The 25,441-nt window shown below is 38.9% G+C and overlaps 1 protein-coding gene across 4 annotated transcripts in view; it reads left to right on the plus strand.

Annotated features, from left to right (window-relative positions):
- The window catches only part of Pak5 (p21 (RAC1) activated kinase 5), a 356,591-nt gene that overhangs the window by 122,849 nt on the left and 208,301 nt on the right, over nt 1-25,441 (plus strand). For 3 of the 4 annotated variants that reach the window (XM_060383201.1, XM_060383202.1, XM_060383203.1), the window contains one exon: nt 22,197-22,349. The exons of the other annotated variant lie outside the window; for it this stretch is intronic. The gene's annotated coding sequence lies outside the window, so the exon portion shown is untranslated. The remainder of the gene's footprint in view (nt 1-22,196; nt 22,350-25,441) is intronic. 4 annotated transcript variants of the gene reach the window in all.

A 25,441-nucleotide genomic window follows, 5' to 3' on the forward strand; every position in this document is an offset into this window, starting at 1 on the left:
ATCATCTTACCCCTGGTCCTCTTTCTTGTTTATGTTCTTTAGGTGTGCATATTTAAGTATGTTTATCCCATCTTATAGGTCTAGTACCCACTTATAAGTGAGTATGTGCCATGTGTCTCTTTCTGCTCCTGGGATATCTCATGCAGGATGATTTTTTTCTAGATCCCACCAATAGCCTGCAAAATTCATGATTTCCTTGCTTTTAATTGCTGAGTAGTATTCCATTGTGTAAAAGTACCACAATGTCTTTATCCATTCTTCCGTTGATGGACATCTGGGTTGCTTCCAGGTTCTGGCTATTATGAATAAAGCTGCTACAAACATGGTTGAGCAAATGTCTTTGTTGTGTACTTGAACATCTTTTGGATATATGCCTAGGAGTGGTAAAGCTGGATCTTGAGGTAGCACTATTTCTAATTGTCTGAGAAAGTGCCAGATTGATTTCCATAGTGGTTGTACCAGTTTACGTTCCCGCCAGCAATGGAGGAGGGTTCCCCTTTCTCTGCAACCTCTCCAGCTTGCATTGTCTCTTGAGTTTTTGATCTTAGCCATACTGCTGGGAGTAAGGTGAAATCTCAGGGTCATTTGATTTGCATCTCTCTGATGGCTAGGGATGTTGAACATCTCCTATGTGTTTCTGTGCCATTCTATATTCTTCTACGTAGAATTCTCTGTTTAGCTCCATACCCCATTTTTTAATTGAGTTGCTTGAATTATTGCCTTTAACTTCTTCAGTTTTTTATATATTCCTGATATCAGCCCTCTGTCAGATATTGGGTTGGTGAAGATCCTTTCCAAATTTGTAGGCTATCATTTTGTTCTGATGACAGTGTCCTTCGCTTTACAGAAGCTTAAAGTTTCATGAGGTCCCATTTATTGATTGTTGCTCTTAGGTCCTGTGCTGATGGTGTTCTGTTCAGGAAGTTGTCTCTTCTGCCAATGAGCTCTAGGGTCTTCCACACTTTTTCTTCTAATGGATTTAGAGTATCTGGTTTTATATTGAGGTCTTTGATCCACTTGGACTTTAGTTTTGTGCAGGGTGATAAATGTGGATCTATTTGCATTTTTCTGCATGTAGACATCCAGTTGGACCAGCACCATTTGTTGAAGATGCTGTCTTTTTTCCATTGAATGGTTTTGGTTTCTTTGTCAAAAATCAAGTATTCATAGGTGTGTGGGTTTATTTATGGGTCATCTATTTGGTTCCATTGATCCACCTTTCTATTTCTATGCCAGTACCATGCAGTTTTTATTATTATTGCTCTGTAGTACAACTTGAGATCAGGAATGGAGCTACCTCCAGAGGATCTGTTGTTGTACAGGATTGTTTTGGAAATTCTGGGTTTTTTGTTTCTCCATATGAAGTTGAGAATTTTCTTTCAAGGTCTGTAAACAATTGTGTTGGTATTTTGTTGATATTTGATGGGAATTGCATTGAATCTGTAGATTGCTTTTGGCAGGATGGCCATTTTCACTATGTTAATCCTACCAATCCATGAGCACGGGAGATCTTTCTGTCTTCTGATATCTTCTTCAATTTCTTTCTTCACAGACATGAAGTTTTTTTCAAACAGGTCTTTCACCTGCTTGGTTAGAGTCACCCCAAGGTACTTTATGTTATTAGTGGCTATTGTGAAGGGTGTTGTTTCCCTGATTTCTTTCTTGGCCCTTTTGTCTTGGGTATACAGGAGGGCTACTGATTTTTTTGAGTTAATTTTGTATCCAGCCACTTTGCTGAAGGTGTTTAACAGCTGAAGGCATTCTCTGGATGAGTTTTTGGGGTCACTCAGGTATACTATCATATCATCTGCAAATAGTGATACTTTCACTTCTTCCTTTCTGATTTGTATCCCCTTGATCTCTGTTAATTTTCTTATTGCTCTAGCTAGGACTTCAAGTACTATGTTGAAGAGATATGAGGAGAGTGAACAGCCTTGCCTTCTCCCTTATTTCGGTGGAATTGATTTAAATTTCTCTCCGTTGAGTTTGACATTGGCTATAGGCTTGCTGTATGTTGCCTTTACTATGTTTGGGTATGTGCCTTGTATCCCTGATCTCTCCAAGACTTTAAACATGAATGGGTGTTGGAGTTTGTCAAATGCTTTTTCAGTTTCTTTATAAGGTGGATTACATTGATGGATTTTCGTATATTGAACCACCCTGCATGCCAGGGATGAAGCCTACTTGGTCATGGTGGATGATATATTTGATGTGTTCTTGGATTCACTTTGCAAGTATTTTATTGAGTATTTTTGCATCAATGTTCATAAGAGAGATCAGTCTGAAGTTCTCTTTTTTGTTGGATCTTTGTGTGGTTTAGGTATTAAGGTGACTATGGCTTCATAGAATGAGTTTGGTAATGTTCCTTCTGTTTCTATTTTGTGGAATAATTTGGAGAGAATTGGAGTTAGCACTTCTTTGAAGGTCTGGTAGAATTCTGCACTGAAACCATCTGGCCCTGGGCTTTTTTTGGAGGGGAAGCTCTTAATAGCTGCTTCAGTTTCAATCTTTCTACTTGGTCTTGACTTTCTTGACTTAATTTTGGTAGATGGAATCTATCAAGAAAATTGTCCATTTCTTTTAGATTTTTGAACTTTGTGGCATATAGGCTTTTGTAGTACGACCTAATGATTGTCTGTAGTTATGTCCCCCTTTTCATTTCTGATTTTGCTGATTTGGATAGTTTCTCTCTGCCTTTTAGTTAGTTTGGCTAAGGGTTTGTCTATCTTGTTATTTTTTTCAAAGAACCAGCTCTTGGTTTCATTGATTCTTTGAATTGTTTTATTTGTTTCTAATTGGTTGATTTCAGCCCTGAGTTTGATTATTTCCAGCTGTCTGCTCCTCTTGGATGTTTCTGCTTCTTTTTTTTTCTAGGGCTTTCAGTTGTGCCATTGAGTTGTTTGTATGAAATGTTACAAATTTCTTTTTAAAGGCACTTAGTGCTATGAGTTTTCCTCTAAGCACTGCTTTCATTGTGTCCCATAAATTTGGGTATGTTGTGCCTTCATTTTCATTGAATTCTAGGAAGCCTCTAATTTCTTTCTTTATTTCATCCTTAACCCAGTTGTCATTGAGAAGTAAGTTGTCAAGTTTGCATGTGTATGTAGGCTTTTTGCTATTTTTGTTGTAGAGGTCCAGCTTTAGTCCATGGTGGACAGATAGTATACAGGGGATTATTTCAATCTCCTTGTATCTGTTGAGGCTTGCTTTGTGACCAACTATATGGTCTATTTTGGAGAACGTTCCATGAGGTGCTGAAAAGAATATATACTCTTTTGAGTTTGGGTGAAAAGTCCTGTAGACATCTATTAGGTTCATTTGAATTAGGGCGTTTGTAAGTGCCTTTATTTCCCTGTTTGACTTCTGTCTAGATGATCTGTCCCTTGGTGATAGCAGGGTGTTGAAGTCTCCCACCATTAAGGTGTGGGGTTTGATGTGTGATTTAAGCTTTAATAATGTTTCATTTACGAATGTAGGTGCTCTTGTATTTGGGGCATAGATGTTCAGAATTGTGATGTCCTCTTGGTGGATTTTTCCTTTGATGAGAATGTAGTGCCCCTCCTCATCTTTTTTGATTAGTTTTGGTTGAAAGTCTATTTTATTAGATATTAGGAAAGCCACTCCTGCTTGATTTTGGGTCCATTTGCTTGAAAAACAGTTTTCCATCCATTTACTCTGAGCTAGTGTTTAATCTTTGTTGCATAGATGTCTTTCTTGGATGCAGCAGGATGTTTTATCCTGTTTTCTCACCCATTCTGTTAGTCTGTGTCTTTTTTTTGGAGAATTGAGTCCATTGATGTTGATAGATAATAATGACCATTGAATGTTATTTCCTATTATTGTGGAGTTGGTGGTGTTACTGTGATTCATTGCTTGTTTCCTTTGGATTTTTGTTGGGAAATTATCTATAACCTATGTTTTCTTAGATGTAGTTGTTTTCGTTGGATTGGAATTTTCCTTCTAGTATCTTCTGCTTGGTTTGCTGTTCAAATATTGCTTAAATTTAGTTTTGTCATGGAATATTTTGTTTTCTCCATCTATGTTGATTGAAAGCTTTGTGGGGTATAGTAGCCTAGGTTGGCATCTGTGATCTCTTAGAGCCTGCATGATATCTGTCCAGGCCCTTCTGGCTTTCATAGTTTCTGATGAGAAGTTCGGTGTGATTCTGATAGGTCTACCTTTATATGTTACTTGGCCTTTTTCCCTTGCTGCTTTCAGTATCTTTTCTTTGTTCTGTAGATTAAGTGTTTTGACTATGATGTGGCATGAGGAGTTTCTTTTCTGATCTAGTCTATTTGGTGTTCTGTAGGCCTCTTGTATGTTTGTGGACATCTCTTTCTTTAGGTTGGAAAATTTTTCTTCTATGATTTTCTTGAAAATATTTTCTGGACCTTGGAGCCTGGAATCCTCTTTTTTGTCAATTCCTATTATTCTTAGATTTTGCCTTTTCCTGGTGTCCTTGATTTCTTGGATGTTTTGTGTTTGGGACTTTCCTGATTTTACTTTTTCTTTAAGAGAAGTATCAATGTCTGCGAGTATATCTTCAGCACCTGAGATTCTCTCTTCCATCTCTTGTATTCTTATCTTTGTGGTTCCTTCTCTTTTCTCTAAGTTCTCCAGTTCCAGGGAGAACTCAGTTTTCTCAGTTTGTGTTTTCTTTATTGATTCTAATTCTGTTTTCATGCCTTGCGACATTTCCTTCATCTGTTTGAATGTGGATTCCTGTGTCTCCAAGATGGTCTCTATTTTTTTTTTGTTTGTTTTTGTTTATTTCCTCTCTTAATGCCACTACTTCTGCCTCCATTTGTTTGGCTATATTTGCCTGTGTTTCTTTGAGAGCTTTATTCACTTCATTTTTCTTTGTTTCCATTTGGGAGGCCAAATTTGTTTCCTCTTTAACTGTTTGAATCTGTATGGCTATTTCTCTGAGAGATTTGTTGGTTTTCTCTTTATGTACCTCAAATAACTGGATAATTATGGCTTTAAAATCATTTTCTGTGTTTCTGATGAGTTGGAGTATCCATTAATTTTGGGGGTTGCTGGTGAAGCCATAATATCTTGATTTATGTTGGTTGTGTTCTTTTGCTGATCCCTGGCCATTTGGTTACCCGTAGTGTTCACTGTTTGTTCCTGGATTCTGCAAATCAGGTTGGTCTTTCTCTGGTGTCTGGAGAATTCTTCATGAAAATGAGAGAGGTCGAGTGGTTTCAGTGTGTGCATTGGTGATTCTGCTATACCTGTAGGAGGAAAGTTCACCAGCACAGAAGGGCAAATGTGGGGTAACATGTGATTGAGTGTGTGCATGTAGGTGTGTCCTAAGAGACAGGGTGTTGAAGAATGAAGAGGCCTTCAGTGTGTGAGAGGGGTGCCTTGGGGCACTGAAGGTGTTGCAGGCGCTTAAGGGATCACAAGCACTGTTGAAGATTGTGGGCACGTATTGTTTTTGCAGGTCTGCTTGGCTTTGGTGGCTCTTCAGCTGGTTATCTGCCACTGAGGGGTTGGATGGTCCGTACAATCACTGGCTGGGCAGCCCTTTGTCATCAGTACTGCCACTTGCAGACTTGGAATCTGGGAAGGACTGTACTGCAGACCTGAGTCTCTGTGGCTGGCAGTCTCTGGGCCAGGCTTTCTGGCAAAGTGGGGTTTCCAGTGGTGCATGCACTCCAGCCGGGGCCCGGTGGTGATGGTGGTGGGGGGTGTGCTCCGAGGGTCTGGAGCTTGGCAAGAGGGCACTAGGCGGGGTGTGGGCTCCTCAGATATGTGCTCTGAGGGTTGTCGTTCAGCGGTTACACTCTCTGCTGCGGCTGAGGGGCCTGAATCCCTGCCTCTGCTGTCTTGGACCCCAGGCAGTGAGCTTTGCAGATTTGGGATCCAGGAAGGATTGTATTATGGAACTGAGTCCTTGTGGTTGGCACTCTGTGGTTGACCTGCACTCTGGCACTGGCAGTGGGTGCTTTCCAGTTTTTGTGGGGTTTCCAGAGGTGTGTGTGCTCCTCTGGTGTGGCAAGGTTTCCAGAGTTGTGTGCACTCAGGTGTGACTGGTTTTCAGGAGGTGTGTGTGCTACTGCAAGGCGGGATTTCCTATGGTGGGTGTGCTCAGGTGGGGCGGGGTTTTCCGGAGGTGTGTGTGCTCTGGTGAGGCGGGATTTCTGGAGGGACATGTCCCGCGGGGTGGGGGTGGGGGACGCTCCTCGGATCCAGAGCTCAGCAAGAGGGCACTAGGTGGGGCTCGGGGTGTGGGATCCTCGGACATGTGTCCGAGGGATGGTGTTCAGCATGCAGTTACAGCTATCAGCTGCGCTAAGGGGCTTGGAGCACTGTCTCTGCTGTCTTGGTCAGTGCTCAGCTACCTGGTGCTGTCTGTGTGCAGGCTTCCCTGTGAGGGAGGGAGGCCGGACAAGGGAAGGGACCCACTTTGTCCCCAAAGAAGTCCGCGCCCGATCTAAATCTACAAGCACTCCACACTTCTGTGGTGTTCCCTCTCCTTTAGAAAGCCCGAAAGTCCAAATTCTAGTTTTGGTTGTCTCTCCACTCACCAATTTTGGAGATTCATGTCCTCTGCCTCTTCAAAACGGTGCGCTCTGTTTGCTGCCATCTTGGAACCACGGCTTCAGGGTTTCTAGGCAAAATACCTAACACTACCACATTCCAGCCACAAAAAAATTCAAACAAATTCAACTCTGAAACACATAGTTAGGTTTATCACAATAGCTTCATAGCTGCTGTGGCAAAACACCCTGCAAAGGGCAACTTGCAGGGTTAGAATTTATTTTAGCTCACAGTTTAAAAGCACAACTAGTCATATTCCTAAAAGAGAATGAGAGCAAATGCTCTCCTCCTCTTCCTCTGTCCCTCTTCTACACCCCCTCCTCATCTTCTTTTACCTAGTTCAGCACTCCAAGTTTAGGAAATGGTTCTACCCATAGTGAGCATTTTCTTCATGTCATTAATGTAATGAATATAATCCCCAACAGACATGCTCACAGAACACTCTGAACTAGATAATACCATCTAGATTCTGCCAAGTTGACAGTTAAAACTAACCATGACAACTATGATTGCCCAAGACATTTCATTAAAAAAAAAAAAATACTTAATCAGAGGCCAACTATGGGTCAGGATTTGGTAGTTTAGTCTGTGACAAAAAGGTCTAAGCTGGCAGGGAAGAGATTTTTGTACATCTTCCCAAAATATAGAACCCCAGAAACCATCTTGATTGAACATTTTATTTTCAAGCATTTAGTCATGTGTGTAACATATCAATCACCTGTTGCTGTGATAATGTTCCATGACAACATCTAAGTACCTGTGGCTTCTTGATGGAAGCACTTATTTCTCATGGGTCTTGATGTTATAGATTTTGGTGGTCAGTTCTTATTGTCTTGACTTGACTGAATTTACTCATCTATCCACACTTGGCTGGCATTTGATTGCTTAGGCTGGCCTCAGATGGGAACACTGGGACAACATTCATTTACACCATTTGACTCTTATTTTCCCACATGGTAGCCCAGGCATGTCCTCAAGGGGAAACTAGTAATGCAGGAGCATAAGAGAAAAGACAGGTGTCTTTCTAAACATGAAGTAGAAATCTGCTCTCTAGTCTGATGCATGCAATGAACATGTAATGTGGCTCTGAAGAAGGGTGATTGTTGGAGGGATTATTAAATCTTTTGTTTACCTAACAAGTTAGGGATTTTAAAAAGGATAGAGGCAGACCTTTTGTCTAACCCTCACAGATGCTCTTCACATAATTTCTAAATAATCTCAATTTGTCTTATGTTTGCTCTGCATCCCAAATAGGTACCTTGTGTTAAGAGCCTTCAGGATTCTGCCATGCTCCTCTAATCCTTAAATTCTGGTCAACCCTTATTCTCTTCCAGAGTCACCTAATCTCTAGGGGGCTATTAGTGCTTGACTAAGGTGTTTACTGATAAAGTCCAGCAGTAGCTCCAACATTTTTCCAAGAAAAACTGCTTTTAACTTTTTTCTAATACAGTCTATGTTCAGATATTGTTTTGTACCAGAATTGTTAATAATTATTTTATCCTTAAGATATAAAATGTGTGGGAGGGATTGGGAGAGAATGAGGGAATGGGATACAGCTAGGATACAGAGTTAATAAAATGTAACTGATAATAAATAAATAAATAAATAAATAAATAAGATATAAAATGTGAACAAGAGCTCTAGTTGGAATGAGATACCAAAATTAACAAAACCTGGGAAGCAGGAAAAACTGTCAACATGTTATTTATCATGAACTTGTTCATTCATTCATAGGAAAGTACCCAAGTTTGGTTAAGTCTTTGCTCCCATATTTCTTTGTTTCCTTCCTCCAGATTGAGGCACAGTGGTAAGATAAGCTTCCATCTAGAGAATTTTTTGTTGTTGTTTTTTAATTTAATTTTATTTTATTAATTACACTTTATTCACTTTGTATCCCCCCATAAGCCCCTTCCTTCTCCCCTCCCAGTCCCACCCTCCTTCCCCCTTCTTCAAGCATGCCCCTCCCCAAGTCCACTGATAAGGGAGGTCCTCCTCTCTTTCCTTCTGACCTTAGTCTATCAGATCACATCAGGAGTGGCTGCATTGTCATCTTCTGTGGCTTGGTAAGGCTGCTCCCCCCTCAGGGGGAGGTGATCAAAGAGCAGACCAAACAGATTATGTCAGAGGCAGTCCCTCTTCCCATTACTATGTAACCCACTTGGACACTGAACTGTCATGGGCTACATCTATGCAGGGGTTCTGGGTTATTTTTTATAATAGGATTCTTCTATGATGTAATAGTCTTCCCTTCTATCATGCAGAAGACTCCAGTTCATCAAACTTGCACACTTATTGACTATTCCAGAAGTATGGATGATCTCTCTTACTCAGAAATGTTTTGAGTCTGATCCATAAGAGTAAATTGGAGTAGAGGCAGATTTATTGACTCATATTAGAAACTGATATCATTCAGTTCTTGAGATAAATTAATTATAATTTACCTGTTTCTGAACCTTTGCCATTTAAAAGTCAGCTTATATAGAATATAAGGATGGTACCATAAATTCTAGCAGCTATCATTTAATGTTTTCCATGTATGAATGGTGTCCCCAGTACATTCAAGTTTCCACTTATCTTTATATTACTACCACAAGAGAGATTAAATATTGAGATGACTTTAACCTAGCTAAAACACATGACCAAACAGGACTTAAAAATGTTTACAAGACATCATTTTTTAAAACTTGAAAGATGAGATAAAAATATCTATATAACCTTTGAAGTGATTGAGTACCATGAGCATTTCAAGATTACAGAAGACTGGTTGAAAGTGTTCACTGCATACCATATTTGTAAGGTATCTTGTAATTTGTTTACAGTTTTCAGAGGCACTTATGCTGATATAATGTTCTCTTACAATATATACATCTTACCCTTGTTCATTCAAATGCTGATTTCTCCCCCTCTCCCCCCCCCCCCAGTTTCAATCCGGATATTACATTGTGATACTCATTCTAAGCATCCTGTTTCAACTCTTGTGTAAAACAGGCCAAAATAAAGCAACTAGACACAATGTTGAGCTGGGAGGAGCTAGAGGGCAGGAAATGAGTGGGAGGGAGAAAGTGAGAGGAGAGCTAGGAGAAGGCAGCGAGAGCTGGAGGAGAGCTCTTGGAACAATGTGAAGAGATGGACTGGACCTAAGATATCACTAAAAGCAAGTATAATGTGGGAAATCTAAATGTTAGGAAATTATGAGGGATTGGAGGTTTAGGATGGAGTAACTATTGCCCAGCATTGTGTTCTGTGTTAACTAAACAAACCCAGTCTCTGTGTGGTGATTTGGTTATACAGCTGTTTAGGACTAATAGCAGAATTACCAAAAGATAAACCAGTAGTAAATATTAATCAATGACTACAACACAATTACAAGAAAAACCCACTTGTATTTATGTGTTCAACCTGGCATTTCCTACTCAGAGGATTCTCAAGTGTCACACACTGCATGGCTTCAGGGATTAACCTAACAAGGTCAATGAATTAATGAAAAAGGGCAGACATGGAGCTGGATTTATTTACTTTGTGAGTCTTCTTTTTTTAAATTGTTTTATTTATTACAATTTTTCAATTTGTGTCCCAGCTGCAGCCCCCTCCCTCATCCCCTGCCAATCTTGCCCTCCCTCCCTCTTCTACTCCCATGCCCCTCCTCCAGTCCACTGATAGGGGAGGTCCTCTTCCCCTTTCATCTGACCCTAGCCTATCAGGTCTCATCAGGACTGGCTGCATTGTCTTCCTCTGTGGCTTGGTCAAGCTCTGCCCCCCTCAAGGGGAGGTGGTCAAAGACCTAGCCACTGAGTTCATGTCTGAGACAGCCCTTGTTCCCCTTACTAAGGTACCCATTTGGAGACTGAACTTCTATGGTCTACATCTGTGCAGGTCTTCTAGGTTATCTCTATGAATGGTCCGTAGTTGAAGTATCAGTCTCAGAAAAGACCCCTTTACCCAGATTTTTTTTTTGGTTCTGTTGCTCTCCTTGTGGAGCTCCTGTCCCCTCCAGGTCTTTTTATCTCCCCCTTCTTTCATATGATTCCCTGCACTCTGCCCAAAGTTTGGCTTTAAGTCTCAGCCTCGGGGTAGAGTCTAAACAGAGAATTCACAATAGAGGAATATCAAATGCCAGAGAAACACTTAAAGATATGCTCAACATGCTTACTCATCAGAGAAATGCAAATCAAAATGACCCTGAGGTTTCACCTTACACTCATTTGAATGGCTAAGATCAAAAATTCAAGTGACAACACATGATGGAGAGGATGTGGAGAAAGAAGAACCCTATTCCATTGTTGGTGGGAATGTAAATTTCTATAACCACTTTGGAAATCAATCTGGTTCTTTTTCAGAAAAGTAGAAGTAGCACTACCTCAAGATCCAGCTATTCCACTCCTAGGCATGTATCCAAAATATGCTCAACTGTACAACATGGATGTTTGATCAACCATGTTTATAGTAGCTTTATTCATTATAGCCAGAATCTGGAAACAACCCACATGTCCCTCAACAGAGGAATGGATACAGAAATTGTAGTACATTTACAGAATGGAATACTACTTAGCAATTAAACACAAGGAAATCATGAAATTTGCAAGCAAATGGTGGGAACTAGAAAGATCATCTTGAGTGAGGTATCCCAGAAGCAAAAGACACATCTATAAGTGTGTCACCTATAAGTGGATATTAGACATATAATATAGGATAATTATTCTAAAATATGTACACCTAAGGAAGCTAATTAAGAAGAAGGACCCTGGGTAAGATGCTTAATCTTCATTCAGAAAGACAAAGTGGACTGACATTAGAAGAGGGAGAATACAGGGAACAGGACAGGAGCCTTTAACAGAGGGCCTGTGAATGACTCTACCCAGCAGGGTATCAAAGCAGAGGCTGAGACTCATAGTCAAACTTTGGACAAAGTGCAGGGAATCTTATGAAAGAAGGGAAAGATAGAAAGATCTGGAGGGAACAGGAGCTCTACAAGGAGAGAAAAAAAAATATCTGGGCACAAGTGTCCTTTCTGAGACTGATACTCCAACCAAGGACCATTCATGGAGATAACCTAGAACCCCTGCACAGATATAGTCCATGGCAGCTCAGTGTCCAAGTAGCTTCCCTAGTAATGGGAACAGGAACTGTCTCTGACATGAACTCAGTGGCCTGCTCTTTGATAACCTCCCCCTGAGAGTGGAGCAGCCTTACCAGGCCATAGAAGAAGACAATGCGGATGACACAATGATGAGAACTGATAGATTAGGATCAGAGGGAAGGGGAGGAGGACCTCCTGTGTCAGTGGACTTTGGAAGGGGCATGGGAGAAGATGAGAGAGGGAAGGTAGGATTGGGAGGGGCCTAGGGAGGGAGCTACAGCTTATATACAAAGTGAATAAACTATAAATAATAAAACAATAAATAAATTTTAAAAAAGACAAAGAAAAAAGTAATATTTATGTGAGGGTGATAGATATACAAATAACCTTATTATGATGAATACATCATAGTGTATCACAATGTATATGCATGTCAAAACAAATTATACAACTTAATATCTACAATATTTATTTGTTAATTATGTGTATATTTGCCATCTCAACACCAACATCTATTGTCTTTATAACACTTATCTATCAAAATGTGTAATTATGTATTTAATTGTTTAATTAATTTTGAATTATTTTCCTTGCTAAGCTATTATCCCTGTGAGACTAAACTAAAGGGCCTGAGTCATTAATAGTTCACTCTCCAGTCCCAATCAGTGTCAGTTCATTTAAGCTCTTGGTAAATAGCTCAATATTATTCTAATAAAGTAAGTTCTTGCAAATATAAGAGTCCAGTAAAGCACAAGCAAAAGATAGACTTTGAGGAGATAAATGTCTCTTTCAGATTATTCTACCAATCTAGGGTTATAAATAAGAAAATTCAGTAATTCGTATCTCTATATGAGGATCATGTTTTAAGTATATAGGGTGAACAGGTAATTTGACAGCAGCCTAAATGCTTTAAATGTTAATGTACATAAGATGTTTAAAATAATTTTTAATATAAAAACAAATTTAATCCAAACTTTTTAAATTTTTATTTTGGTTTATTTGCTTTATATCCGAAAGATGCCCCCTGCCTCCTCTTCTCCCAGCCTCACCTATCCCTCTCCTTTTCCTTTTCCCTTCCCCTCTCCCTTTCCCACCAGAAAAAGGGAGTCCCCTCCCCACCGTATCAACCCTCCCCAGAGTATCAGGTCACATCAGGATTGAACATATCCTCATCCCCTGAAGCCAGCAAGGTAGCCCTGCCAGGGGGAAGTGATCCAAAAACAGGCAATAGAGTCCTTGTTAGAAACAGCTCCCCCCTGCAACTCAACTTGCCAGGTGACCCACATGAAGACCAAGCTTCCCATCGGCCACATATGGGTGGGGGGCCTAGGTCCAGACCATGAATGTTCCTTAGTTGATGTCTCAGTATCTGTAAGCCCCCATGGGTCTGGTTTAGTTGTCTCTTGATCTTCTTGTGAGGTTTTTGTCCCCCTCCCCAGATCCTTCCATCTTTCCCCCATACTTCCACAGGATACCCGGAGCTCCACTGCATGCTTGGCTGCAAGTTTCAGCATCTCTCTTAATCCTGTACTGGCTGGAACTTCCCAGATGACAGTCAAGTTAGGCTTCTGTCTGCAAGCATAGCTGAACATCATTAAGAGTGTCAGGGACTAGCTCTCTACCATGGGTCTAAGGTTGGGCCAATTATTGGTTGGACAAGTTAAATAGAAACATAAAGCATTTCTGTTAAATCAGGGACAAGACAAAGCTGCCCATTCTCATCATATCTTTTCTGTATAGTACTTTGAAGGTCTAGCTAGAGCAATAAGAATAGTAAAGATCAAGGAGATAAAAATTGGGAGAGAAGAAGGTCAAGTATTGCTATTTGCAGATGATATGATAGTATACATAAGTGACCTCCAGAATTCTACCAGAGAAATTCTATGGCTGATAAACACCTTCAGCAAAATTAACTCAAAATTATCTGGATACAAAATTAACTCAAAAAAAAAAAGTCAGTAGCTCTCGTCTATCCAAGCAACAAAAGGGCTGAGAAAGAAATTAGGGAAACAACATCCTTCACAATAGACACAAATAATATCAAATATCTTGGTGTGACTATAACCAAGCAAGGGAAAGACCTATATGACAAGAACTACAAGTCTCTGAAGAAAGAAATTGAAGAAGATTTTAGAAGATGGAAAGATCTTCCATGCTCATGGATTGGTAGGATTAACATAGTAAAAATGGCCATCCTGCCAAAAGCCAAGTACAGATTCAATGCAATCCCCATCAAAATTCCAATACAATTCTTTACAGACCTGGAAAGAGCAACCATTAACTTCATATGGAAAAATAAAAGATCCAGGATAGCAAAAACAATTCTCTACAATAAAAGAACTTCTAAAAGTATCAACATCCCTGATTTCAAGCTAAACTATAGAATAATAGCAATAAAAACTACATGGTATTGCTTAATTCAAACTTTTTGTATTTTGTAGACAACATTAATTTTTATCTATAGAGTTTATGGTTTATAAGCATTCATCCTGACCTCTGTTCCTGACTTATGCTCAAGCTAATAAACCTACAGATCATTTTAAAGAATTCAGTTAACCCTAGAGAAAATCTTTGTGTGTAAATCTGTAATTCAAATGAATTTTCTAAAGATTAATTACCATTAAAACTTACTGTAAAGTTGTGTCATTCATTTTTGATATTTTATATTCTCTTTCAACATCGTATGTTGTTTTATTGTTCATGTTAAAGAATATGCCTAAATATGTTTTATTATTTGCTTGGGGTGCTTAACTAAAACTTAATGAATTTTACTTTGGCATACTTCAATGACTACAAAATTTCTTTATGCAAAATATCTGAATTGTAAATGAGCCAGTTGCCAATAATACATTTCATCTCCATTGCAAAGTATGTACTCTAAAACAGACACATTGAAGTGCTGAAACAAATATCAGCTAGATCATGCCAACTTTGGTATTACTAACATAATTCCTATTATTTTTTTCATGGAAAAATTCATTACACTGCTGTTTGAAATCTCACCATTTTTCTCTCTTATCATTGTCATTAATAAGGTTTCTAAAATCATTACAGTAAATCATAGATTTGTTGGGAATGACAATGTCAATTAATCACATAAGGTGTATTAGAGAATGACTATATGTTCTATATGACTATATATAACACATATATGTGTATATATAGTTATTACATATATACATACATATATACACACACATATATGTATTATGTATGTATAAAGAAAATTTATTAGACTGGCTTACAGGCTGTGGTCTAATTAGTCCAACAATGGCTGTCTATTAATGGAAAGCCCAAGAATCTGGTTGTTCAGTCCATGATGCTGGATGTCTCAGCTGGTCCTCATTATACACCAGATTCCCAAAGAAGCAAACTTTAATGCCAGTGAAGGAATGGACTTGCCAGTGAGAACAAAAATAATCAGATAAATGCAAATTTTTTCTTCTGCAATGTTCTTTATACAGGATGGCAGCAGAAGATGTGGCCGAGGTTAAAGATGGGTCTTCCCATCTCCAAAGATCAATGTTAAAAATGGGTCTTCCATGAACAGACAATTGGGAAGCCTACATGGGTCTGACCTAAGCCTCCTGTGTATATGCTATGGTTGTGTATCTTGAACTTCTTCTGGGACTCCTAACAGTGGGAGCAGGGGCTGTCTCTGACTCTTTTGCCTGTTTCGGGGACCCTTTTCCTTCTAAAAGGTTGCCTCTTCTAGCTTAATTATGAGGGGAGGTGCTTATACTTATTTCAACTTGATGTAACATGTTTGGCTAATAATCCTGGGAGGCCTGCTCTTTTCTGAAGAAAGATAGAGGAGTGAATGGAAGGGGTAGGGAAACTGCAGTGAGATTATAATATATAAGAAAAGAATAAATTTTTAAAAATTCTTCAAAGTGCAAAAAAAGTGGGTCTTCCCACTTCAAATGATTTAATTAGAAAAAGTGCCTCACAGGTGTATCCAGCCTCTTGGGGTTTAGTTAATTCCAGATGTAGTCAAACTGACAACCAAGACTAACCATCACACATGGCTACTAAGAAGTGCAGCTCCATATATAATGCAAATCAAGATGCACTATACATGTATACCCACAATGCAAATATGTGGCAGAAGCATGTTAAAATGATTACTTTTTGTCAAAATAGGTAAGACAAAATTCACTATTATTATTATTTTTCTTTTCAATAATTGATGTTTTTGAGTGATGATTCATATTCTTGGTTCCTTTTGTGTCTATTAGTGCCATTTAGGGTATATTATTTCAAGTTCATTAAAGAGATATAAAATATGTGTCATTGAGTGAAGCCCCAGGTCCTTGGTAAAGTAGTGTCCATTTGAGCTTTTTTCAATGTTGGTGTCCACAGGACTAGTATATCAGAGCAAAGAAATTTTTCCCCTTTCTGGCTTTTGAGAGCCATTTCCTACCCACTACCAACTTGTGGGAGGTGCAGTCACCTTTTCATTGCTTAAAACTGAGTTTTTACACAATAGACCAAAGACTAGCAAAGAAAGCCAGCTGACAATAATTTGAGCCCACTAATAAAGATTCAGTGAAAGAAAAAATTAATTGTTTGGGGTAAAGGGTGGCCAGGACCTGCGATTTTAGTATGTGTGCCATGTATTCCTCTTAAGGACTCCTGCAGAGTGTATGAGAACCCATATTCACAGCTTCACATTCCCTCCAGACCCTCGCCAAGTGTGTTTAGGAGAAACCTTTAGTACCTGAACCATTCTCAAGTAAGCACATACTTAGCTTTTGGTTGAAAGCATGTGAAGTAAAATATATGTGTTTTGAAAGGATAATTTTTTTGCCTTTTTTTTTTGAGACAGTCTCACTGTGTAACCCTGGGATGGCCTCAGACTCACTGTGTAAGCCAGGCTGCCCTCAGTTTCACTGCCTCCCGAGTATCACCCTGCCCAGGCAGATGTCACATTAAGTTATTTTTTAATTTAATTTTATTTATATATTTATTTATTATAATTTATTCACTTTGTACCCTTGCTGCAGCCTCCTTCCTCATCTCCTCTCAGTCCCATACACTCTCCCTCTTCTCCCCCATGATAGGGGAGGTTCTCCTCCCGTTCTATCTGACCTAGCTTATCATATTTCATCAAGGCTGACTGCTTCATCTTCCTCTGTGGCCTGGCAAGGCTGCACCCTCCAGGAGTGCAGCCAGACAGTTTCAGCACAGAATTCTACCAGACCTCCAAAGAAGAGTTAACACCAATACTCTTCAAACTATTCAACAAAATAGAAACAGAAGGAACACTACCAAACTCATTCTATGAAGTCATGTTGATACCTAAACTGTACAAAGACAATACAAAGAAAAAGAACTTCAGAGATGAACATTGATGCAAAAATACCCAATAAAATACTGGCAAACTGAATCCAGGAACACGTTAAAGATATCATCCACCTTGACCAAGTAGGCTTCAACCCAGGCATGTAGGCGTGGTTGAACATACAAAAATCTATCAATGTAATCCACCATATAAACAAACTGAAAGAAACAAAAAACAAAAACATGATCATCTCCTTAGATGCCAAAAAAGCATTTGACAAAATTCAACCCCTGTTCATGTTTAAAGTTTTGGAGAGGTCAGGAATACAAGCTAAACATAGTAAGCCAATATACAGCAAGCCTATAGCCAACATCAAACTAAATGGAAAGAAGCTTAAGTCAATCCTACATTAAGATTTTATACTATACTGAGGTATTGTTAAAATAAAAAAGAAACAGAGCTATAGGGTTGGTGAAGATCCTTTCCCTATCTGTAGGCTGTCGTTTTGTTCTGAGGACAGTGTCGTTTGCTTTACAAAAGCTTTCAGTTTCATGAGGTCCCATTTATTGATTGTTGTCTTAGAGCCTGTGCTGTTGGTGTTCTGACAGAGGGCTAATATCCAGTATATATAAAGAACTAAAGAAGTTAAACAGCAACAAATCAAGTAATCCAATTAAAAAATGGGGTACAGAGCTAAACAGAGAATTCTCTGCAGAGAAATATCGAATGGCAGAGAAACACTTAAAGAAATGCTCAACCTCATTTAGCCTTCAGGGAAATGCAAATCAAAACGACCCTAAGATTTCACCTTACACCTATCAGAATGGCTAAGATCAAAAACTCAAGAGACAACACATGCTGGAGAGGTTGTGGAGAAAGGGGAACCCTCCTCCACTGCTGGTGGGAATGTAAACTTGTACAACCACTCTGAACATCAATCTGGCAATTTCTCAGACAACTAGGAATAGCGCTTCCTCAATTCACAACTAACACTGAGATCAAAGAGTAAAGACAGAGAAATAAGACCAAAAGAATGAATGCATAAACTGTTCCTTGTCAGAAGACTTTACATGTATCAGACAGTTAGGTTTTATACATTTTAATATATAGTATGTTTCAAGAACACATCAAAAATATTCTCTACCTTGGTGAAAGCAGTTTTATACCAGATATTCAGGAATAGTTCTGTATTCATAAGCCAACGAATGTAACCTATCATATCAATAATTTCAATTTTAGAAACTACAAAATCTTCTCATTAAATGCAGATTAAGTCTTTTTTTTTAATTCACAATTTCTGTATTCATTCCTTCATTGAGGGACATCTGGGTTGTTCCCAGGTTCTGGCTATTATTAATAAAGCTACTATATACATGGTTGAGAAAAAAAAAAGGATCCAGCTATACGACTCCTAGGCATATATCCAAACGATTCTCAAGTACACAGTAAGGACATTTGCTCAACCATGTTTGCAGCAGCCTTATTTGTAATAGCCAGAAGCTGGAAACAACCCAGATGCCCCTCAACTGAAGAATGGATGCACAAATTGTGGTATATCTACACAATGGAATATTACTCAGCAATAAAAAACAAAGAAATCATGAAATTTGCAGGTAAATGATGGGATCTGGAAAAAGTCATCCTGAGTGAACTATCCCAGAAGCAGAAAGATGCACACGGTATATACTCACTCATATAGACATATAATATAGGATAAATCTACTAAAATCTGTACACCTAAAGAAACTAATCAAGAGGGAGGACTCTTGCTAAAATGCTCAATTCCTATCCAGAAAGGCAAAGAGGCTGGACATCAGAAGAAGGAGAAAAGAGGGAACAAGTCAGGAGCCTGACACAGAGGATCTCTGAAAAGCTCTGCCCTGAAGACTATCAATGCAGATGCTGAGACTTATGGGCAACCTTTGGGCAAAGTGCAGGGAATCTTATGAAAGAAGTGGGAAATAGTGAGATCTGGAGAGGACAGGAACTCCACAAGGAGAGCAACAGAACCAAAAAATCTGAGCACAGGGGTCTTTCCTGAGACTGATACTCCAACCAAGGACTATGCATGGATATAACCTAAGACCCCTGCACAGATGTAGCCCACGGCAGTTCAGTATCCAAGTGGGTTCCATTGTAATAGGAACAGAGACTATCTCTGACATGAACTGATTGGCCTGCTCTTTAATTACCTCCCCCTGAGGGGGAAACAACATTACCAGGCCACAGAAGATGACAATGCAGCCACTCCTGATGAGACCTAATTGACTAGGATCAGAAGGAAGGAAAAGAAGTCCTCCCCTATCTGTGGACTTAGGGAGGGGCATGCATGAAGAAGGTGGAGGAAGGGCGGGATTGGGATGGGAGAAGGAAGGGAACCATAGGGGGGATACAAAGTGAATAAAGTGTAATTACTAAAGACTTTTAAAAAATAATTATTAAATTTAAGAAAGGGACATATTTATAGCACATGGGGATTTTTATTTTCACGGTATTAAAAGTTGTGTCTAATCAAGCAGCTGTAATCAAGCAGCTGACTAGCTCATCAGTTTCATTGTTTTGCTCTCTCTAAGCATTAGTCCACTGAAAATTCAAAGAACTGTTTTAAAGCCAGTAGCAATAAATTGACTATCTAGGTATGACATATATAATAAAAGGCAATTCAAGGTGTTTTAAAAAAGGAAAACTTTTGACCCAGAGAAACAAAGAAACTTGGAGAGGAAAGGGTTTATCTGAATAGCTTACACTTCCACATCATAGTCCATCACTGAACGAAGTCAAGACAGGAACTCAAGCCTGGCTGGAACTTGGAGAGCAGCTGGTTACTGCTTTGCTCTACCTGGCTTGCTCAGCCTGCTGCAGAGACTTTTTTTTCTCCAGTGTATATTTTCATCATTTTTGTTAAAAATTGGGTCAGTATATCTGTATCAGTTTATATTTGCATCCTCTGTTCTGTACCATTGATCTTTGTATTTGTCTTTGTGCCAGTACAATCCTATTTTTATTACTATTTTTCTGTACTCTAATTTGAAACCAGGTATGGCCATACCGATAGCATTATCTTTTCTAATATCTTTTTTCTTTGGTGGTTTTAAAGTTTTTATTGTAGAAGTGTCTTGGTTATTTTTTATTGCAATAGTAAAATACTATGACCAAAAGTAACTTGGAGAGGAAAGGGCTTATTCCTTCTTAGTCTTCTTCATCACAGTCCATCATCAAAGGAAGTTAGGGCAGGAAACTGGAGTCAGAAACTATAGCTGAAGTCATGGAATATGTCTACTACTGCTTTGCTTCTCACGGCGTGTTCAACCTGCTTTCTTACAGAGCCCAAGACCAGCAGTCCAGGGGTAGCATCACCCACAATGGATGGAGCCCTCCCATATCAATCATTAAACAAGAAAATGTCCTACAGGACTACCCACAGGCCACTTTGAAGCATTTTATCAAATAATATTCTCTTTTCCCAGTATTAATCTGAAAAAAAAAAAAACTAAGCAGGAAAAGAGGCCCTTTTCATCCTTGTTAGATTTATTTCAAGGGATTTGTAAGGTAACTGTGAATGAGGTTATTTTTCTAATATTTTTTAAAATGTTTTCTTTTAAGCAGAGTGCAGGGAATCTTATGAAAGAAGGAGGAGAGAGAAAGACCTGGAAGGGACAGGAGCTCCACATGGAGAGAAACAGAACCAAGAAATCTGAGCACAGGAACCTTTTCTGAGACTGATACTTCAACCAAGGACCATGCATAGAGATAACCTAGAACCCCTGCACAGATGTAGCCCACGACAGCTCAGTCTCCAAGTGGGTTCCCTAGTTAGGGAAACAGGGACTGTCTCTGACATGAACTCAGTGGCTGGCTCTTTGATCACCTCCCCCTGAGGGGGGGAACAGCCTTTCCAGGCCACAGAGGAAGACAATGCAGCCAGTCCTGATGAGTCCATATAGACGAGGGTCAGATGGAAGGGGAGGAGGACCTCCTTTATCAGTGGACTTGGAGAGGGGCATGAGAGATGAGGAAAAGAGGGTGGGGTAGGGAGGGAATGAGAGAGGGGCTACAACTGGCATACAAAGTGAATAAATTACAATAATATGAAAGATAAAAATTTAAATAAAAAATCTTTTTTTTCTGTGTGCAGGAAAGCTATTGATTTTTCAAGTTCATTTTGTATCCTGCTACTTTTCTAAAAGTGTTTATCAGATCTAAATATTTCCAAAGAGTATATATACCTTTTAATAAACACACACACACACACACATTCTCCTTTCCTATTGCTAGCACATTTTTGTTTTGTTTCATTCTGTTTTTCAATACATGGTTTCTCTATGTAGCTTGACTCTCCCGGACTTGCTTTGTAGATAAGGCTGGCCTCAAACTCACGAAGATTCACCTGCATCTGCCTCTCTGAGTGCTGGGATTACAAGTATGCCCAGTCATATTGCTTGCATGTTTTGTTTCTTGTCTTATCACTTTAGCTCGAGTTAAATCACTTTATTGAACAAGAATGAAGTAGCCAACCTTGTCTTGTTCTCATTATACTGGAAATGCTTTGTTTTTCCCACATCAGTGTAATGTTGGTTATAAGCTTGCTATATATAGTTTTTCATGTTACTCCTAGTTTCTTCATGGGTTTTACCATGAGAGGACATTAGATTTTCTCAAAAGCCTCTGCATCACTTGACATGATCCTGTGATTTCTGACCTTTATACTATTTGTGCGGTGTATTACATTTACTAACTGTGTGAGGAACAATAGGAGCTAACAGAAATGGAGAAAAGTGAAAGCAGGAGTGTAGGGGTATTTAGATGAAAAATAAACTCAAAGCATATTATGTATTTGTGTGAAAGATATTGTATGACTTAGTAGCTGTGTACAAAGTGTGTTTGTATATTCGCACATACATGTATATGTACATATACATACAGTCCAGTTATTAGGGTAGACACCAGAGATTCAGGTACAAAAGTCATACTCCTTGCTCCTACCTGGTTTTTCCATAATTTGTGCAGATGGATTTCTAAGGCAATTATTATACAGAGTAAAGAAAATCTACAGTACAGGTACAGGCCAAGTACTAAGGGAAGCTAAACACCATAAAAAGGGTAATAAGGTAACAACATATATATATGTATACATATAATATATATATATGTTGCTCAAGAATGTGACAGAGATTGTAAAAAATTGATATGTAGAAGAATCAAAGTAAATAAATGTATATATACTTATTTATAAAAAGAACATAATGTTGGTGGGCTTTGAGTCATGTTGGTACCATTTTGTTACAGAAATACACTCGTGAAATGCTTCTGTCTGTTGCTTAAATGAACACTGAAGAAAAATGAAGAAATCTGAAGAACTCCAACAAAAATATTGCAAAAAAGAAGCAGCCAAACTCTTCTGGAGTCTTTAATTCATCCACAGCCATCAGAAAAAAGAAAGTAAGGAAATATATTATGGTTTTGCACTTTTAAATTTTACTTCAAATTAAATAAAATTGGAAAATGCAGCTTCTAATTCAACAGTGCTTAATGGTTTGTGTCTGCACGCTTACAACCTGTTCGGAGTTCTAGGAATACAATGATGAGTTAAAACATCAAAGATGTGGCCTTGGAGTAAGTGAGAGTATAGTATGAGAGTTAAATAAGTAATGAGTGGGAAAGACACTCATAGCCACTGATCGTGTTTATGAATATGGTATAAAACTTAATAAGGGAAAGGCTGGATGAGGGCTCTTTGCATGGCTCCTCAAAACTGGAAACATTGCTAATGTAGGGTAGCTTGTGTAATTGGTGCCCTTCTAGGTAAGAAGTATATGAAATTTTAAGGACTAGTGGCTTATGTAAGCTAAAAAGTGGGTTAGGGAGGATCTTTAAGGAATTGGGGAGAAGCAGCTCTAATCAGAATATATTATACAAAAAAATCTTTTCAATTAAAACAAAGAATGGCTTAAAAACTCACACTCGCCTTAGAAAAGAGTCCTGTGCCCAGATATTTTGGTTTTGTTGTTCTCCTTGTAGAGTTCCTGTCCTCTCCAGGTCTTACTATTTCCCACTTCTTTCATAAGATACCCTGTACTCTGCCCAAAGGTTGGCCATAAGTCTCAGCATCTACCTTGATACCCTGCAGGGTAGAGCCTTTCAGAGGCCCTCTGTGGCAGGATCCTGACTTTTTCCCTGTTTTTTCCTTCTTCTGATGTCCATCCTCTTTGCCTTTTTGAATGGAGATTGAGCATTTTAGCCAGATTCCTCCTTCCTGATTAGTTTCTTTAGGTGTACAGATTTTAGTATGTTTATCCTATATTATATGTCTAATATCCACTTATGAATGAGTATATACCCTGTGTGTCTTTCTGCTTCTGGGACACCTCACTCAGGATGATCTTTTCTAGTTCCCACCATTTGCCTGCAAATTTCATGTTTTCCTTGTTTTTTATTGCTGAGTAATATTCTAAGGACCATGCATGGATATAACCTAAAATCCCTGCACAGATTTAGCCCATGGCAGTTCAGTGTCCAGGTGGGTTCCATAGTAATGGGAATAGGGACTGTCTTTGACATGAACTAATTGGCCTGCTCTTTGATCACCTCCCCCTGAGCGGGGAAAAGCCTCACCAGGCCACAAAGGAAGACAATGCAGCCACTCCTGATGAGACCTAATAGACTAGGATGAGAAGGAAGGAAAGGAAGACCTCCCCTCTCAGTGGACTTGGGGAGGGGCATGTGTGGAGAAGGGGGAGGAAGAGAGGGAATAGGAGGGGAAGGGGAGAGAGCCTCGGGGGGATACAAAGTGAATAAATATAATTAATAAAAATTTTAAAAATCTGAAAAAAATGTACTTATGCTAATTTCATGTTTAATAAAGCGTAATCATTTATAATAAAAAATAAGCCTCCATAAAAAAAAAAAAACTCATTCACATACTGGGTTTTTCTTAGATGTTAACTGGAAATAAATCCATCAATGGAGGGAGCATGGCCCACCTTAAATTTGGTTTTATAACATTAACTGATAATAACTCAACTCTATAATATTTTAAAGTCCTAATAAACTACAGAAGACTGTTTTTTGAAACCATATGATTCCTAAGTGGCTTTGAATTCAGATGCCATGGGACACTTTCTTTCCTCTACTCCAGATATCTTTTCAAAGGCAGCCTGTGCTGATAAGGCAGGCTTTGTGCAGCAGTTATATAGGCCTAGATAATTGAAGATTTGTGAAATTTTACAAAACATATACATGTAAAGCTGGAATTAAAGTGAATTATATGATATGAGAAAAAAGCAAGCATAGGAAAACAGAGAAATCTGAGATGTCAGGCAGGGCATCTAGCATTGTTTGTGCATCACAAAGGATGTGGGTGCATATGTGTATGTGGTATGCATGCATATTTGTTCCAAGTGTGCATTTGTGCAGGTTCAGCTCCAGTGTCATTTCTCAGGAGCTGTCTGCCTTGTTTTTGAAACAGAGTCATTCATTAGCTTAGAGATCACCAAGTAACCTCCAGGAATGAGACTTTCTCTGCCTCCCAAGTACTCAGATTACAAGTGTGTACATAAGATATGGATTCTGGGGATTGAGCTCAGCTACTAATGATCACAAGACAATCACTTTATTGGGGTGCCTCATTATCCCAGTTTTCACTAAACAATATAGTCAAATTCTAGAGGGGTATTTTTAACAGCACATAGTAAATGACTGGTTAGTACACACTACATATGTCTTGACTCGGACTCAACACCACAGTTCTTGGTATCAGCAAACTAAATGCAGTGCTACCTACAATCAACTGCAAGTTAACAGTACCTTCCCAACTCAAAGAATTGAGTCATACGGAGAACATCAGAGAAGACCTGAAGTGATGTAATATTACCTATTAGCTGTCTTATCAGCCAATGGGCAGGATACAACTGTAATTACCTTGAATTGTTTAAAGAAGCTATCATTTCCAGAAGTGGTTAAATTCAAAAGCAATAAGAATAGCATAATCCAGAAAAAAAAGTAATGCTATCCTACTTTGTTTATTCCAAACTTTGAGTATTGATATTTTAGGAATATGATGTCAATACAGCTTTAAGAGAGTGAAGATATGAGATGGAGAAAAGAAAGATAACATCAAGCTGCTGTCTAACTGTTGTGAGCATGAAAGATACAGTCCTTTAGGTAATTTCAGTCTACAGTCTAGAGGATTTTGTGTATTTATCCCAACATGCAGAAGGGAGTTTAGGTATTTAGTCAGCTTCTCATATCTGTCTGGGCTTAATGAGAACTAATCTCTAGGGGAAAATGGGGAAATGCCAATTATCTGGCATTTGTGGACTACCAAGAATATGAACTAAACAACAAGAATAGCCAGAGGAAGGTCTCAGGCACAATTCCATACATCTGCCATCAGTATCCATTGTTAGATCAACACACAGAACACTTGAATGTTCAGGGGCTGGAGGGAGCACTGTCTGGTTCTGCTAGGTCAACAAAGGCGGTGATGGTCATGAGCTAGGTACTATACTAAACCCTTCATTTATACTTTATCG

Source organism: Meriones unguiculatus, chromosome 4 (assembly GCF_030254825.1).
Source record: "Meriones unguiculatus strain TT.TT164.6M chromosome 4, Bangor_MerUng_6.1, whole genome shotgun sequence".
NCBI lineage: Eukaryota > Metazoa > Chordata > Mammalia > Rodentia > Muridae > Meriones > Meriones unguiculatus.